We start from the raw sequence: 15,827 nt of genomic DNA, 5'->3' as shown, positions 1-15,827 counted from the left end.
CAGGGGACACAGAAAGGTCTGAACTCCTCAATGCCTTCTTTGCCTCAGTCTTCTCCGATAAAGAAAACAATGCCCGACCTGAAGAATTTGGAGCAAAGGATTCAGCAGAGGAAACACAGCCCAGAATAACTAAGGAGATAGTACAAGAATACTTGGCTAGTCTAGATGTATTCAAGTCTCCAGGGCCAGATGAACTGCATCCAAGAGTATTAAGAGAACTGGCAGATGTGATTTCAGAACCACTGGCAGTCATCTTTGAGAATTCCTGGAGAACAGGCGAAGTCCCGGCAGACTGGAGGAGGGCAAATGTTGTCCCTATTTTCAAAAAGGGGAAAAGAGAGGACCCAAATAATTACCGCCCAGTCAGTCTGACATCAATACCAGGGAAGATTCTGGAGCAGATCATTAAGCAAACAGTCTGTGAGCACCTAGAAAGGAATGCTGTGATCACCAATAGTCAGCATGGATTTCTGAAAAATAAGTCATGTCAGACTAACCTGATCTTGTTTTTTGACAGAATTACAAGCCTGGTAGATGAAGGGAACGCAGTGGATGTAGCCTACCTTGATTTCAGCAAGGCATTTGACAAGGTGCCCCATGATATTCTTGTAAAGAAGCTGGTAAAATGCGGTCTTGACTATGCTACTACTCAGTGGATTTGTAACTGGCTGACTGACCGAACCCAAAGGGTGCTCATCAATGGTTCCTCTTCATCCTGGAGAAGAGTGACTAGTGGGGTGCCACAGGGTTCTGTCTTGGGCCCGGTCTTATTCAACATCTTTATCAACGACTTGGATGATGGACTCAAGGGCATCCTGATCAAATTTGCAGATGACACCAAGCTGGGAGGGGTGGCTAACACCCCAGAGGACAGGATCACACTTCAAAACGACCTTGACAGATTAGAGAACTGGGCCAAAACAAACAAGATGAATTTTAACAGGGAGAAATGTAAAGTATTGCACTTGGGCAAAAAAAATGAGAGGCACAAATACAAGATGGGTGACACCTGGCTTGAGAGCACTACATGTGAAAAGGATCTAGGAGTCTTGGTTGACCACAAACTAGACATGAGCCAACAGTGTGACGCGGCAGCTAAAAAAGCCAATGCAATTCTGGGCTGTATCAATAGGAGTATAGCATCTAGATCAAGGGAAGTAATAGTGCCACTGTATTCTGCTCTGGTCAGACCTCACCTGGAGTACTGTGTCCAGTTCTGGGCACCACAGTTCAAGAAGGACACTGACAAACTGGAACGTGTCCAGAGGAGGGCAACCAAAATGGTCAAAGGCCTGGAAACGATGCCTTATGAGGAACGGCTAAGGGAGCTGGGCATGTTTAGCCTGGAGAAGAGGAGGTTAAGGGGTGATATGATAGCCATGTTCAAAGATATAAAAGGATGTCACATAGAGGAGGGAGAAAGGTTGTTTTCTGCTGCTCCAGAGAAGCGGACACGGAGCAATGGATCCAAACTACAAGAAAGAAGATTCCACCTAAACATTAGGAAGAACTTCCTGACAGTAAGAGCTGTTCGACAGTGGAATTTGCTGCCAAGGAGTGTGGTGGAGTCTCCTTCTTTGGAGGTCTTTAAGCAGAGGCTTGACAACCATATGTCAGGAGTGCTCTGATGGTGTTTCCTGCTTGGCAGGGGGTTGGACCCGATGGCCCTTGTGGTCTCTTCCAACTCTATGATTCTATGATTCTAGGAATGCAACGGCATCGCAATGGGGGTGGGTGGGGAGGTGCTCCCGGTGCCACGGCTGTGGGGGTGATAAGAAGGTGCCCCGTGACGGCGGCGCAGCCATTGCGCCTCCGCAGCCGCATGTGGAGGATCCTCCATTCGTGGCTGCAGCTGTGAGCAGAGGATCCCGGCGCCGGCGGCAAACCACTATGTACAGCACATGTGCAGCGCTGTATGCATGCACCATACGTAGTGATGGTGCACATGCGCTGCACATAGCGGTTTGCTGGCGCCGCCACTCCAGCTTGGGAATGTGGCCTCTCGGAATAATGGCGTTGCTCCAAGTGAGTCTCCACCCTCTCCCATTATGCGTCATCACTATGGGTGCTAAGATGTGCCCTCTGCCTCTGAGCTCTCTCCTCTCCTACTTTCAATGCCTGCTGGGTTCTGGGAGGAGGGGTCTGGAATGTTTTCTAAAGACGCTGAGTTTGTCAGCTGTCTCCTCCTCCTCCTCTTCTTCTTCTTCTTCCTCCTTTTCCTCCTTCTCCTCTCCCATTATTTCCCAGCTTCCCCCCTCATCTGCCTCTGAGTTGTGACCTTTCTCAACCCCCATTGTAATTCTATCTTTTTCTCTGGAAGGGTCGGCTGGGGAGGCGGTCTCCACCATTCCTCCTCTCCTAAGTTCTTGACACATGGACACAGAGGAATGGTGGGAAGAACCCGCTGGGGAATAACTAAGGGAAGAAGTCTCAGAGCCCGGGGAATGGTGGTGGCACCCAGAATGAGTGGTCAGAGGGAGAACACTGGGAAGAGGGGGTGTCGGAAGCTGAAGAGGTAACAGGGCTTAGTGAGCTAGGAGAGTCTGTGGCAGAGAGAAGAACAGAATCAGACGTAGAAGCTGAAGCAGGCAGGTGAGAGGAGAGAGGTTAAGAGGCAGGGAGGTGTCAAGCTGGTGAAGAGTCACAGGTGTCTCCCTCTCCACTGGGACTAGCTCTCCTCCCCCCTGTCTTCCAGAACCAGAAGAGGCATGAAAAGGGAGAGCTCGGATTCACACAGGCTCAGTCTCCAATTGCTTGGGGGAAACCCCAGTGGGGAGGGGACTTAGCTGGCTGTGGAGAGGCAGGGGCTTTCAGTCTCAGCACCTGATCCATGGGGCAAGACCTACTGCTGTGCTCATTAGGCCTGATATTCCACCAAGTCTGTGCAGATCGTGTTCTTGCTGATAAAGGGTCAACTCCAACTTGAGCAGTGTGTTTTATTGCAGGCTTGTTCCTATCACCAGTCCATCTAGCTCAGTATCTAGCTCTGGTCTGGAGGCCAGAGTCTTTGCCAGTCACATCTGGAGATGTAGAGGTCTGAACCGGAACCGCTCGACCACTGAACCTCAGCTCTTCCCAAACACCAGCAATTGTGTGATTGACCTACTTTGCATTGTTTCAGGTGACTGGTGAAGTCCTGATTTTTTGAAAAGGCCTTTGGTTGAATGATCTTTTGCTGGTTTGGTTTAGTGTTTAGACAGCTGTTCTGTACTTCCATTTCCCCCCTCCTGTGTGGGTATGAAAATTGATTTTCGTTGTTCATGTTTATATTTTGATTTTGCGATTGGGTTTAATTTGGGGGTGCCTGTCTGTTTTTATACTTCGGATCTGTTGGCTGTCTTGCATTCCTTTGGGAATATAGGAAGGGCAGAATGTTTTTTTAAAAAAATAAAATAAAATAAATGTGGTCCTTGTAGCTGGGGTCTACTGTTTTACTTGGATTCATTGGCTTAAGGTAAAATAAATTAATATGCCAGCAGGCAGATCTCTCCTTCAGTCTACAAATGTTGACAGTGACATATGTACAAAGATCCATTGGAGTTTACGATAAGACATTTTCTGCCGCTTGGCTTTACTGAGGCATGGGAAAGCACACAGGGAAGGTAAATGCCAGAAACTAAATCTATGTTTATATTTCTGATAGGAAGCAGATTCTCTCTTGTGAGAGAGCTTGAATACGGCATGTGGTTTTCATCTGAATGCTATTACCGATGGCACCCACAGAAGCAGCAAACTGCATTGTTCTGGAAATCAAAGGGAAGGGAACCTCACTGAGTATACTGGAAGATGAGTATAGAATTTATAGTTATAAATTGCAGAGTTGGAAGGAACTCTGGGGGTCATCTAGTCCAAGCCCCTGCAATGCAGGGATCTTATCTAAGGTGTCTGTTATAGATGACCACCCAACTCTGCTTCAAAACATCTAATGAAGGAGAGTCCACAACCTCCCGAAGGAGTCCTTACTGTTGAATGGTTCTTAACATCTGAAAGTTCTTACTGATGTTTAGTTGAAATCTCCTTTATTGTAACTTAAAGCTATTGGTTTGGGTCTTACATGCTGGAGCAGAAGTAAACAAGCTTGTTCCATGTTCCAGTGTGGTGTAGTGGTTAGAAACAATGGACTCGTAATCTGGTGAACCGGGTTCGTGTCTCCGCTCCTCCACATGCAGCTGCTGGGTGACCTTTGGCTAGTCACACTACTCTGAAGTCTCTCAGCCTCACTCACCTCACAGAGTGTTTTTTGTGGGGGAGGAAGGGAAAGGAGAATGAAAGCCACTTTGAGACTCCTTAGGGTAGTGATAAAGCGGGATATCAAATCCAAACTCTTCTTCTTCTTCCATGTGACAGCCCTTGAGATATCTGAATATATATATATTTTTTTAAAATAAATTTTTATTGGTTTTTCCCACACATAATACAAGACAATACAACACAATACAAGACATACAAACATATAAACACGTATAATTTCTTAACCTTTCATTTCTTAAGCCTTCTTTCAGCGACTTCCCCATACCTCCCCTTTCTGCATCCCTGTTGTCAATTTTTTCAGCATCCCCTAATTTCAATATAACACTTTCTTTAGGTCTTATTTCTCGTATCCAATTGCTAATCGCTGCAATTCTATTTTACGTTACCCAAAACATTTTAGCATTCATTAATTTTACAACAGTTCTTAAGATAAATTTTAAACTTCTTCCAATCTTCTTCCACCGTCTCTTTCCCTTGGTCACGGATTCTGCCGGTCATCTCAGCCAGTCCCATATAGTCTATTACCTTGGTCTGCCATTCTTCCAGTGTGGGTAGTTCTTGTGTCTTCCAATACTTTGCTAATAGTACTCTTGCTGCTGTTGTAGCGTACATAAAAAACGTCCTATCTTTCCTTGACACCAATTGGCCTACCATGCCCAGGAGGAAGGCTTCTGGTTTCTTCACGAACGTGCATTTAAGCACCTTTTTCATTTCATTATAAATCATTTCCCAGAATACCTTGATCCTTGGGCACGTCCACCAAAGGTGGTAGAAAGTACCTTCAGTTTCCTTACATTTCCAACATTTATTATCGGGCGTATGATAAATTTTTGCAAGCTTGACTGGGGTCATGTACCACCTGTAAATCATTTTCATAATGTTCTCTCTCAAGGCATTACATGCCGTAAACTTTATACCGGTGGTCCATAACTGTTCCCAGTCAGCAAACATAATGTTATGACCAATATCTTGCGCCCATTTAATCATAGCTGATTTAACCGTCTCATCCTGTGTATTCCATTTCAACAGCAGGTTATACATTCTTGACAAATTCTTAGTATTGGGTTCCAATAACTCTGTTTCTAATTTTGACCTCTCCACCTGGAAGCCCATTTTCCTGTCCTGTTTGAAGACTTCATTTATCTGATAATAATGAAGCCAGTCTCTTACTTTTGACTTCAGTTTCTCATAGCTCTGCAGTTTCACTTTTCCCTCCTCCTGTTCTATAATTTCCCAGTACTTTGGCCATTTGGATTCCATATTAAGTTTTTTCACTTCCTTAGCCTCCATTGGTGACAACCACCTGGGGGTTTTATTTTCCAACAAATCTTTATATCGAATCCAAACCTTATACAATGCTTTCCTAACAATATGGTTCTTGAAACCTTGATGAATTTTTACCTTGTCGTACCATATATATGCATGCCAGCCAAATCTGTTGTTAAACCCTTCCAAATCCAAAATGTCTGTGTCTTCAAGAAGCAGCCAGCTTTTCAGCCAGCAAAACGCCGCTGATTCATAGTACAACTTTAAGTCCGGCAGGGCAAACCCCCCTCTTTCTTTTGCATCAGTTAGTATCTTAAATTTTATTCTGGGCTTTTTGCCCTGCCAGACAAATCTAGATATGTCTTTTTGCCACTTCTTGAAACAATCCATTTTGTCTAAAATCTGCAATGTTTGAAATAAAAACAACATTCTAGGCAGGACATTCATCTTAATGACAGCAATACGACCTAACAAGGAAAGTCTCAAATTTGACCATACTTCTAGATCTTTCTTAATTTCTGACCAGCATTTCTCATAGTTATCTTTAAATAAATTCACATTTTTAGATGTCAAATTAATCCCCAGGTATTTCACCTTCTTTGCTACCATTAACCCCGTTTCACTCTGAAACTTTTCCCTTTCAACCGCTGTCAGATTTTTGTCCAGTACTTTCGTTTTCTGTTTGTTCAACTTAAAACCTGCTACTTGACCAAATGCTTGTATTAGTTCTAAAACTCTTTTCGTACTAGTGTCTGGCTCTTGTAAAGTTAAAACTAAATCATCTGCGAATGCTCTCAATTTATACTGTTTAGCTCCGACCTGAATCCCTTTAACCAGCTGGTCCTCTCTAATCATGTTTAATAAAACCTCCAGGACAGATATAAAAAGTAGTGGGGATATTGGGCACCCCTGTCGTGTCCCTTTTTCAATAGCAAATTCTTCTGTAACCACATTATTTACAATCAATTTTGCTTTTTGCTCAGAGTAAATTGCACTTATACCATTCTCAAAACCTTGGCCTACCCCCATCCCTTGGAGATTCTTTTTCATAAAACTCCAAGAAATATTGTCAAAGGCTTTCTCCGCATCCACAAATATTAATACTGCCTTAGTATTAATATTAACTTCCAGTAACTCCATAATGTCTATAATATTTCTCACATTGTCTGACAAATGTCTTCCTGGAAGAAAGCCCGCTTGGTCTTTATGAATCTCCCCCACCAAAACTCTTTTCAATCTTTTTGCCAAAATATCTGCAAAAATTTTGTAATCCACATTGAGTAATGATATAGGGCGGTAGTTCTTGACCTGATTCTTCTCAGTCTCTGTCTTTGGTATAAGTGTAATATAAGCTTCTTTCCACGACTCAGGTGCCTTCTTCCCCTCCAAAATTTCGTTACAGACCTCCTTCAGCGGTTGCATAAGCCATTCTTTCAAAACTTTGTAGTATCTGGAGGTCAGTCCATCCGGTCCTGGAGATTTTCCCAGTTGCATATTTTGAATGGCTCCCTCAATTTCTTGATCCGTTATCTTCTGGTTCAAAATCACTCTACTTTGTTCCGAGATTTTTTGTAATCCATATTTTTTAAGGAATTCTTCAATTTCTTTTTCGTTTACCGGCCCTTGTGCATAGAGTCTCCTGAAATAGCTCTGAAAACAGTTTCTAATCTCATTTGGTTTATAAATGTTCTTTCCCTCAACTTCTAAGTTAGTAACCGTATTCTGTTTTTGTCTCTTCTTCAGTTGCCATGCCAAAAGTTTCCCACATTTATCTGCCGATTCGAATGTCTTTTGTCTCATTTGTTTTATTTTCCATTCTATCTCTTGATTCATCAATTCCATATATTGTCTCTGATAAAACTTGATTTCTCTCAGAATTTCATGAGACTTTGGTTTAGATCTCAATCTTTTTTCTCCTTCTTTTATCTTTTCCATGATCTTATCCTTTCTCTCATTCTGTCTCTTCCTTTTTACGGCATTCTGTTGTATTAAAAATCCTCTCATGACAGCTTTACTTGCGTCCCAAACTACTCTTTTTTCCACTTCTGTTCTCAGATTTATCTCAAAGTAGTCCTTAACTGCCTTCTGGGCCTTTTTATATACCTCTTCATCTCTAAATAGGGAATCATTCATCCTCCATCTAAAGGAACCAGCTGTTGTTGAGTTCATTTCCATCTTTACAGCGTTATGGTCGGAGCAAGTCTTTGGGCAGATTTCCACTTTCTTGACCTTTGCTGCCATCCCACTAGTTATCCATATTTGGTCGATTCTTGTCCATGTCATTTTTGCTTCAGAGAAAAAGGTTCCCTCTCTCTCAAGAGGGTTTCTTGTTCTCCAAATGTCAATCAGGTTTATATTGTCAGTCATTTCAAAAAATGTCTTAGGTAATCTCCCATCCTTGGAGATCACCTGTTTTTGTGCTTTGTCCATATTTGTAGAGACCACTCCATTCATGTCTCCCATTAAAATTACATTGTAATCCAAAAAGTCTGTTAGTGTCTCATGCAGTTTCTTAAAAAATTCCGACTTCCCTTCGTTTGGTGCATAGACTCCTATTATCAATAATTTTTCTCCTTGTACTTGGATTTCGATTGCTAAATACCTTCCTTGTTCATCTTTAAATATTAACTTAGGGGCCAACTTCTCCTTTGCATAAATCACCACTCCTCTTTTCTTCACTTTATCCGATGAAATGAATTCTTGTCCTAATCTTTTATTAATAAGTAATTTTCGGTGTACCCTAGTCACATGGGTTTCCTGTAGACAAATCAAATCCAGTTGTTCTTTTTTCAGAATGTGAAAGACTTCTCGTCTCTTTCTAGGAAGGTTCAAACCATTACAATTCCAACTTAAAAGTTTCAAAGACATCTTGTTATTTATTCAGTTGCCCCTCCAACAGCTCCCAGGAGATCTTCTGTTGATTTTCTAGCTCCAAAAGATAGATTTGAATATATCTCCTCTTTCCCATGTTAAACGTACCCAACTCTCTCAACCGTTCCTCATAAGTCTTGGTTTCCAGACCTTTGATCATCCTGGTTACTCTCCTCTGCATGTGTTTCCTGTCACCCACAATCTGACACAATACTCCAGGTGTGGTCTGACCAAGGCATAAGAGACTGGTACTATTACTTCTCTTGAGCAGGACACTATACCGTATTTTTCTGTGTATAACACGCCCCCGTGTATAAGACGCCCCCTATTTTCGGGGACTCCAAATTAAGAAAATGGGGGGAGATTGCGAAGAGTTGTTAAGCTTTCTTTGGGGAGGGGGAATGCCGAAAATCGCTCACCCAGCAGACAACCGCAGACAATATCATGCGTCGCCAAAGCCACCAATCAGGTCGCCACCAGCACCCGCCAATTGCCTGCTGCAGCGGTAGCTAATCAATAACAGCCCTTGCCACAGCCACAAATCACCTGCCTGAGTGCTGATGACTATCTCCTGCTTGCAGCATCAACCAATCGCCCGTCCCCACAGTACACTATCTGTGTATAAGACGACTCCCAATTTTTAACATATTTTTTTTTAAAAAAATCTTCGTCTTATACATGGAAAAATACGGTACTTCCGTTTCATTAGCTTTTTTTGCTGCAGCATCATACTGTGGACTCATGTTAAGCTTGTGGTATGCTAAAACCCCTAGATTCTTTTCACATGTACTACTGGCAAGCCAGGAGGTGTTCCCCATTTTAAATTTGTGCAGCTGCTTCTTCCTGCGTAAGTGCAGAACCTTCCATTTGTTGCCCCTGGTTGTAAACTGAAGGGGTAGATAACAAAGTACAGTGGTACCTCGGGTTACAGACGCTTCAGGTTACAGACTCTGCTAACACAGAAATAGTACCTCAGGTTAAGAACTTTGCTTCAGGAGGAGAACAGAAATCGCGCGGCGGTATTGCATCTGGCCCCCCTAAGTTGCACATGTAGATATTTCACCTCAGCATGTCTTTGGCAGTGCTTTTATCCATTATACCTATAAGAAATTGCCATTTCTAGTCTGTCGGAGAAGACATGCAGGTGCTGGTTTTTTTTTGTTTTTTCATTGCTGGTAGGGATCTGTCAGTTTCAGTTCTCCAGGCTTCTAATTTTCCCAGTCTTAAATTCAGTTCTCCATATTTCTGCAGCCATATGCAATTTTTTTTAAAAATCCCTCATAAAAATACTTTGGCTAATACGCACATTTTTGCAAACAGTTCCTCCTAATACTTGGCAATTATGTGTGCTATTTTGACTCATATATATATATTCATATTTCTGTGCACTTTTCCCATTTATATATTCATCTTTCTGTTTCCTTCTTCCAGAAGCAAGCCAAGCCAGCTTCGTTATCAGGCCTGGGGATGGTGATGCAGTATAAAGAAAAGGACAGCCTTGGGTGGGGGGCATTTGAGGTGAGGGGGTCAAAGTGCTAGAGAAGGAACAGAGTTCTCCCAGAACCTCCTTTGCCTGGAGAAGTTTGCACTTTTCAAGTGCTTTTACAGCTCCATGTCCAAGTAACAGCTTCGGCTGACATTGGAGAAACAGCAGAAATAACAACAACAACAACAACAACAACAACAACAACAACAACAACAACAACAACAATTATTTATTAGTTATGCCCCGCCCATCTGGCTGAGTTTCCCCAGCCACTCTGGGTGGTTCCCAATACAGCATTAAATATTAAAAACTTCCCTAAACAAGCATATACAAAAAGCAGCATTTCCAAAGAAAGAAACGATAACTTCCTAGAAAGGCCTTAAGTGGTATGGAGTGATGTCACCTGTGATTAATTCCCTAAGTTCAGGAGATTTCCTCATTCCTTGGGCAAAGCACACACTCTCGGTGAGGCTGAGTCACATCACATGGAAGGAATCTCAAACGCTGGCAAGATATGAATTAGCTGCAAAGGAAAAGGCTCCCGAAATAACAAGGAGTAACTTGACTGTGTCGTGGGTGCTGCAAGAAGCCATAGATGGCCTCCTCTTAATCACTCATTGGGGCAATGTGGATCGGTCTACAGGGGTAGCCAATGCAGTGCCCTTCAGATGTTATTGGACTACAACTCCCATCAGCCCCAGCCAACATGGTTGCATAAGGCATTCGAAAACCAACTTTGAGCTCCTCTCTCTGGGTGCTTCCAGTTAATGGGCTGCGCGTTCAGGTGAGCAGCACCCACGTGATTTTGTCATTGTCAAAATGCTGTCCCACACTTCTGATTTGGAACAGCAGCCCATGCCAATTTCTTGTTCGCTGACAGCCTCCTGCTACCCCCCTTGCTACATGCTCCTGATGGTGCTCTGATATTCTGTTTTATTTGGGGCAAGATGGCTGCTGAGAGGGCATAGCAAAACAACATGGCTGCCATTGCACGCATGGAATGACACAAAATTAGAGAATTATTATTAGAGAAATTAAATTAGAGAAAGAGCAAAGTCCTCACTGTTCCCTCTGAAATTGGCCCCCCCGCCCCCTACCTCACACAAAGAGGCTATCACTGTCTAGTAACAATGAGGAGTGGTACCAGGAAATAATAAACAAGGGGGGTCACCCCACACTTTCTCACATGTACACACATACTCATCGCACACATAGAGACTGCAGACACACATGCTTCTTTCTCTCTTACACATACCACATCGACTCTCCTTTCCCCTCTTCCCAAGTATATCCTCTTTCTCACAGACCACACATACATCGCACCATGGCAATCTCCCTGCTGTCCCTCCCCATACCCTCTAGGTAAACAGCAGAGACTCAGTTATTGCGAGATCAGGTGAGCAGCACAGACAGTCCACTAGTGATACTAAATAATATCTTGGTTGTGATTGGTTGGAACGCTGCAATAGATCATTTCTGATGACTCTGGATCTCCCTGCCTAGCAAACGTCACCTTCCTTGCCCTTCCACCGGCCCATTAAGGCTTCCTACTTTAGGCAGGCGTCTGGCCTGCGAATTGTTGAACATTTTTTATGTCCTTGAAATATTAGCTGTTGCCTCTCATATCCTCTTACAGCTTTAGTTTGTAGCTTTCCTGTACTTTATTGTTTTAATGGTTGTTCCAAGGGAACTCGGACATTTTAAAAGAGAGGTGGGGTATAAACATGGGCGCAGCCAGGATTTATGGGGGGGCAGGCTTCACGTTAAGGGGGCAGAACCTCAGTTTGTTAAGTATTTTTATTGAATTACTCGATTTAGGGGGGACAGCTGTCCCCCCCGCTCCCCTTGGCTATGCCCATGGGCATAAAGTCTCTCCCCCCCATAAGCAAACATTTGACCTTCTCAAAGACATCCAAATATTTAGAGGTATACAGTCTGCCAATATTTCCCTTTATGACAGCTGTTACAAAAAAGTAAACTAGATCTATACTTTGGAACCATACCGTTGAAACAGTCCATATTGTCATAACCACCCATATTGTCATAGCAACCAGCTCAAGATGGTATGCTGCCCTGAGGTGGGACTGTAAATAAAACCCACCTCAAAATACATTCAGTGACCATGGCAGAAAATCTCACAAGTGTATTTCCTCATCCCTGCCAGTAAAAAACACAATATTAAGTTAAGTAACAATTTGTTGCCCTTTCATGACACCTAAAATCTGCTGCCTGAGGCAGCCGCCTCCCTCTGCCTAATGATAGGACTGGCATTCGGTTTTAGCAGTTTTCAATAAGTATTTGAGGAGGCCCTCTCACTCTAGTCTGGCCTTCCCAAACCTGGTGCCCCCCAGATTCTTCGGACTACAACTCCGACCAGTTCCAGCTAGGCTGGTTGTGCTGATGCAAGTTGTAGTCTGAAACATCTTGAGGACACTGGGTTGGGGGTCTAGATTAGTATGTCTTCTCAAGGTATTCGGTGCTTCATCATGATCTTTACTCGCACTCACATTGGTATTGCTCATGCCTTCCTTTATTTTGACTTACTGAGAGGTCAAGTAAGTTGAAAAAAAGTTTTATCCACAGTTTGACGCTGTGTATGAAGCTTGTACCTTTCATAAATCTCATTCATCCCTGGCATCGTGGAGCCATTGAGTTATCAAGTACATTCCGACTGAGGCCGGCAGTTAAATAATGAGACAGTTTCATTGCTTGCATTGTTCAGAAATATTGCCGCCTTTTGGACCTCTTCCTGCTGGCTTTCCTAAGCAAACCAAACTCCTGCATGATATACTTATAGTCGTTAGTAGTATTCAGAGTTAAGTTTACATTTCTAGGTACATTTGGCTGCGCTATCATTCAGAAATTGTCACCTTCACTTAACCGGCCTGGCTTGCACGTAATGCTAAGCATGAGTTAAACAAACGATATTCAAATTGAGTGTAAACATGAGTCTCAAAGGGATATGTGAAATAGGTAGTTTAAATATATGCCTGCGATTTAGGGATGCTTAAAAGGAATGGTTCAGGCAAGGGGAAACATATATATACATGAAGTTGTTTTGCAGAAAAATACCTGTCAGAGCTTCACACGTATTTCTTAGGTTTACTGCAAATGTGTTCAGTATTAAATATTCATGCAACTAAATGACACAGTTCTGTTGCAGATAATTCAGAGGGAATTTGGAAAACAGTATTAGGCGAAAGGTCACACGGGAAGCCTGCTTTATACCTCAAATAGAAATCTGGATCTGAGAGCCGATTCAGAGGCACTGTAGATGACTGTTACAGGTCTGTAATGCTTTGGAGTGTTGAACTAGAACAGTGGTCAGCAAACTTTTTCAGCAGGGGGCCCACTGTCCCTCAGACCTTGTGGCGGGCCAGACTATATTTTGGAAAAAAATATGAACAAATTTCTATGCCCCACAAATAACCCAGAGATGCATTTTAAATAAAAGGCCACATTCTACTCATGTCAAAACAAGCTGATTCCTGGACCATCCACGGGCCGGATTTAGAAGGTGATTGGGCCGGATCTGGCCCCCGGGCCTTAGTTTGCCTACCCATGAACTAGAACCTGGCACAGCAAGCTTCGATTCCCCACTCAGCTATGAAGCTCCTTGGGTGACCTTGAGCTCCCAACCCCTCAGAGCTGATTTTGAGGACATGTGGGGCTGGAGAGGAAGAGGAAGTTCAACTGCACACATAGAAGTCCCTTATGGCACATAAGCTTTGGAAAAACACCCCCCTCCTTTATAATATATTTAAATGATTAGTTGAATAAAAAATATATATCTTCCAGCCATTCAGAAACTGTAATAGTTTGGAGCATTAGAAACTCATCCCCCAAAATTTTAAAATGGAAACAGAAACTTTAGGGACAAAACAGGACAATGTCTCATTTCTGCTGTAAAGGGAAAGAAATTTAGAAAGGAATTGTTACCACAAGCTATGACTGTCCCCCCCACCACTACAGTAGATATTCCCAAAAGGTTTTCCTAATTTCCCCACATGGTTTTGTATGGCCATGTCCAAAATTGTGAGGAACCCGAGCTGCCTCTTGCATGCTGATTTAACCTTTTCAAAAGTTGGAAGCTTATACAACATTTTAGAAAGTTGCATTATTTTAGTGTTGTTAGCCACCCTGAGCCCGGCTTCGGCTGGGGAGGGCGGGATATAAATAAAATTTATCATCATCATCATCATCATCATCATCATCATCATTATACCCATGCAAACACAACTTTTGTCAAAGGTAACTTATGTCCAAAGATTTAAAACACAAACTACTTGCTGTAACTTTGATTTTTAAAGGGCAGGTATTCTGTGGAATGATGATTATATATTAGCTTGACTGATGCCCCTATCCTTTCAGTCTAGCAACATAGGGCTTGGCTTTAGGGAGAACCATTCCCCGAGATGTCCACACTCCCGAAATCTTCCCTTCCATCAGAGACGGGGAACTTGTGGCCCTCCAGATGTTGACAGAGTACAACTCCCATCACCCTCGATCCCCATCCATGCTGGCTGGGGCTGAGTCCAACAACATCTGGAGGGCAGCAAGCCCTCCCCTACTCTTGCCTCGGATGGAAAAAGAGCAACAACGGGGTGTGCGCTGCCGCTTTGAAGAGACCGAGTCTTTCACAACATGCCACTGTCAATTAAAGATCTTTGAGCAGGATGCAATCAACTGATCTGCGCTTTAAAAAATGAGCCCTGGGTTGCCAAAAGAAACACCGTTGTTTACGAAAAGCTCTTCCTACAACCCGTGGCTCAGCAGCGCACAGCATTCAGGCGGACACGCCGCCAAACATGAAAGCAACACACATTCTGCACCTCCAGATGCTCACTTTTGTGCGCAGTAAACACACAGATGCACGAAAAGACGACACAATGGCAGGCTTAGGCATTGTGTATGCGCTGACGAGTTCAAATGAGACGATTCACAAATCCCAACAAAGAGGAACCCGTTATATAAATACTATTCTGCATATCTCTCTCCCCCCCTCCAAGTTTTGCTGCTTTCCTGGTTCCTCCATGGGAAGTTTCTCTGCCTCTTAGGTAAGCAGCACTGCTCCATGCCATTCCTTCAGAGACCTCCGCCAAATCCTCTCTCTTTCTCTCTCTTACGAAACGCATGAAAAGCCTCTAGTGCAAACGCTGCTCCTCTGGGAATTCCTCACAGAAAGTCATGCAAACAAGCCTTTTTCTCCTCCCCAACCCCCACGCCTGCACTTACCGCCTGTCAAGTCCCGGCACCTCTGTTTCGGGCTGTGTGGAGTGAGAACTTCATATGATAGCTCCTCTGCATTTACCAGAAAGAAAGAAGTTTGGATGCTTGTCCTTTAAGTGTCTCTAAACATGGTTTGCATAGCTGGATAGCGGCTTATCTCTGCTTTTCTGCTTTCGCTTCCATACATGGATCTGTTCCCAACAGTAACTCCAAGCTGTCGAAAAGAAGCTATCTGGCAGCTTTAGGCTTCATCCAACACGTAAACGATATATATATAATTTTAAAAAGTGCTAACCCTTTCTCTCCGTCACCTTTTGCAACCTTTAGCCCGTGCCACAAAGCCTCCCCCTTTTGCCTTTACCCCCTTCCCAAATCAACTGGAAGACAACATATTCCTTTTTGTGGCTTGCTGGAACAAATCATTTGAGACTAGTATATGCAACCATGAAAAATTGATGCTTAGGCTCGCACTGTGCTTAAAATGGCTTCAATCTCTAGTGTATCTCCCGACCGTTTGGCTGCTTCTTTTCAAAATATTTGTACAGTAATCGTCAAGACCCACTAAGTATACATGGAAAAGAAATACACCACCCCCCGCACACACACACACACACACACACACCCCTTCCCTTTCAAAAGGTTCCCAGCGGTTCGTCTCTAAGAATACCTTTCCCCCCACTTTAAAAAGGAATACTTTCCTTAGAGGTCAAGGGTTTTGTTTGTT

The 15,827-nt window shown here is 43.3% G+C and overlaps 1 protein-coding gene across 2 annotated transcripts in view; it reads right to left on the bottom strand.

Annotated features, from left to right (window-relative positions):
• SLC8A1 (solute carrier family 8 member A1) overlaps window positions 1–15,543 on the bottom strand; it is a 309,346-nt gene extending 293,803 nt beyond the window's left edge. Inside the window, exon 1 of one of the 2 annotated variants that reach the window (XM_053383508.1) lies at window positions 15,110–15,543. The gene's annotated coding sequence lies outside the window, so the exon portion shown is untranslated. Of the gene's footprint in view, window positions 1–13,102; window positions 13,125–15,109 lie in introns of those variants that run through there. The other variant, XM_053383510.1, reaches the window with a different exon arrangement.
• Between the last annotated feature and the right edge of the window lie 284 nt (window positions 15,544–15,827).

This window comes from Podarcis raffonei, chromosome 3, assembly GCF_027172205.1.
Source record: "Podarcis raffonei isolate rPodRaf1 chromosome 3, rPodRaf1.pri, whole genome shotgun sequence".
In the NCBI taxonomy this organism is placed as follows: domain Eukaryota; kingdom Metazoa; phylum Chordata; class Lepidosauria; order Squamata; family Lacertidae; genus Podarcis; species Podarcis raffonei.
This window is presented reverse-complemented; position numbering and strand designations above follow the sequence as displayed.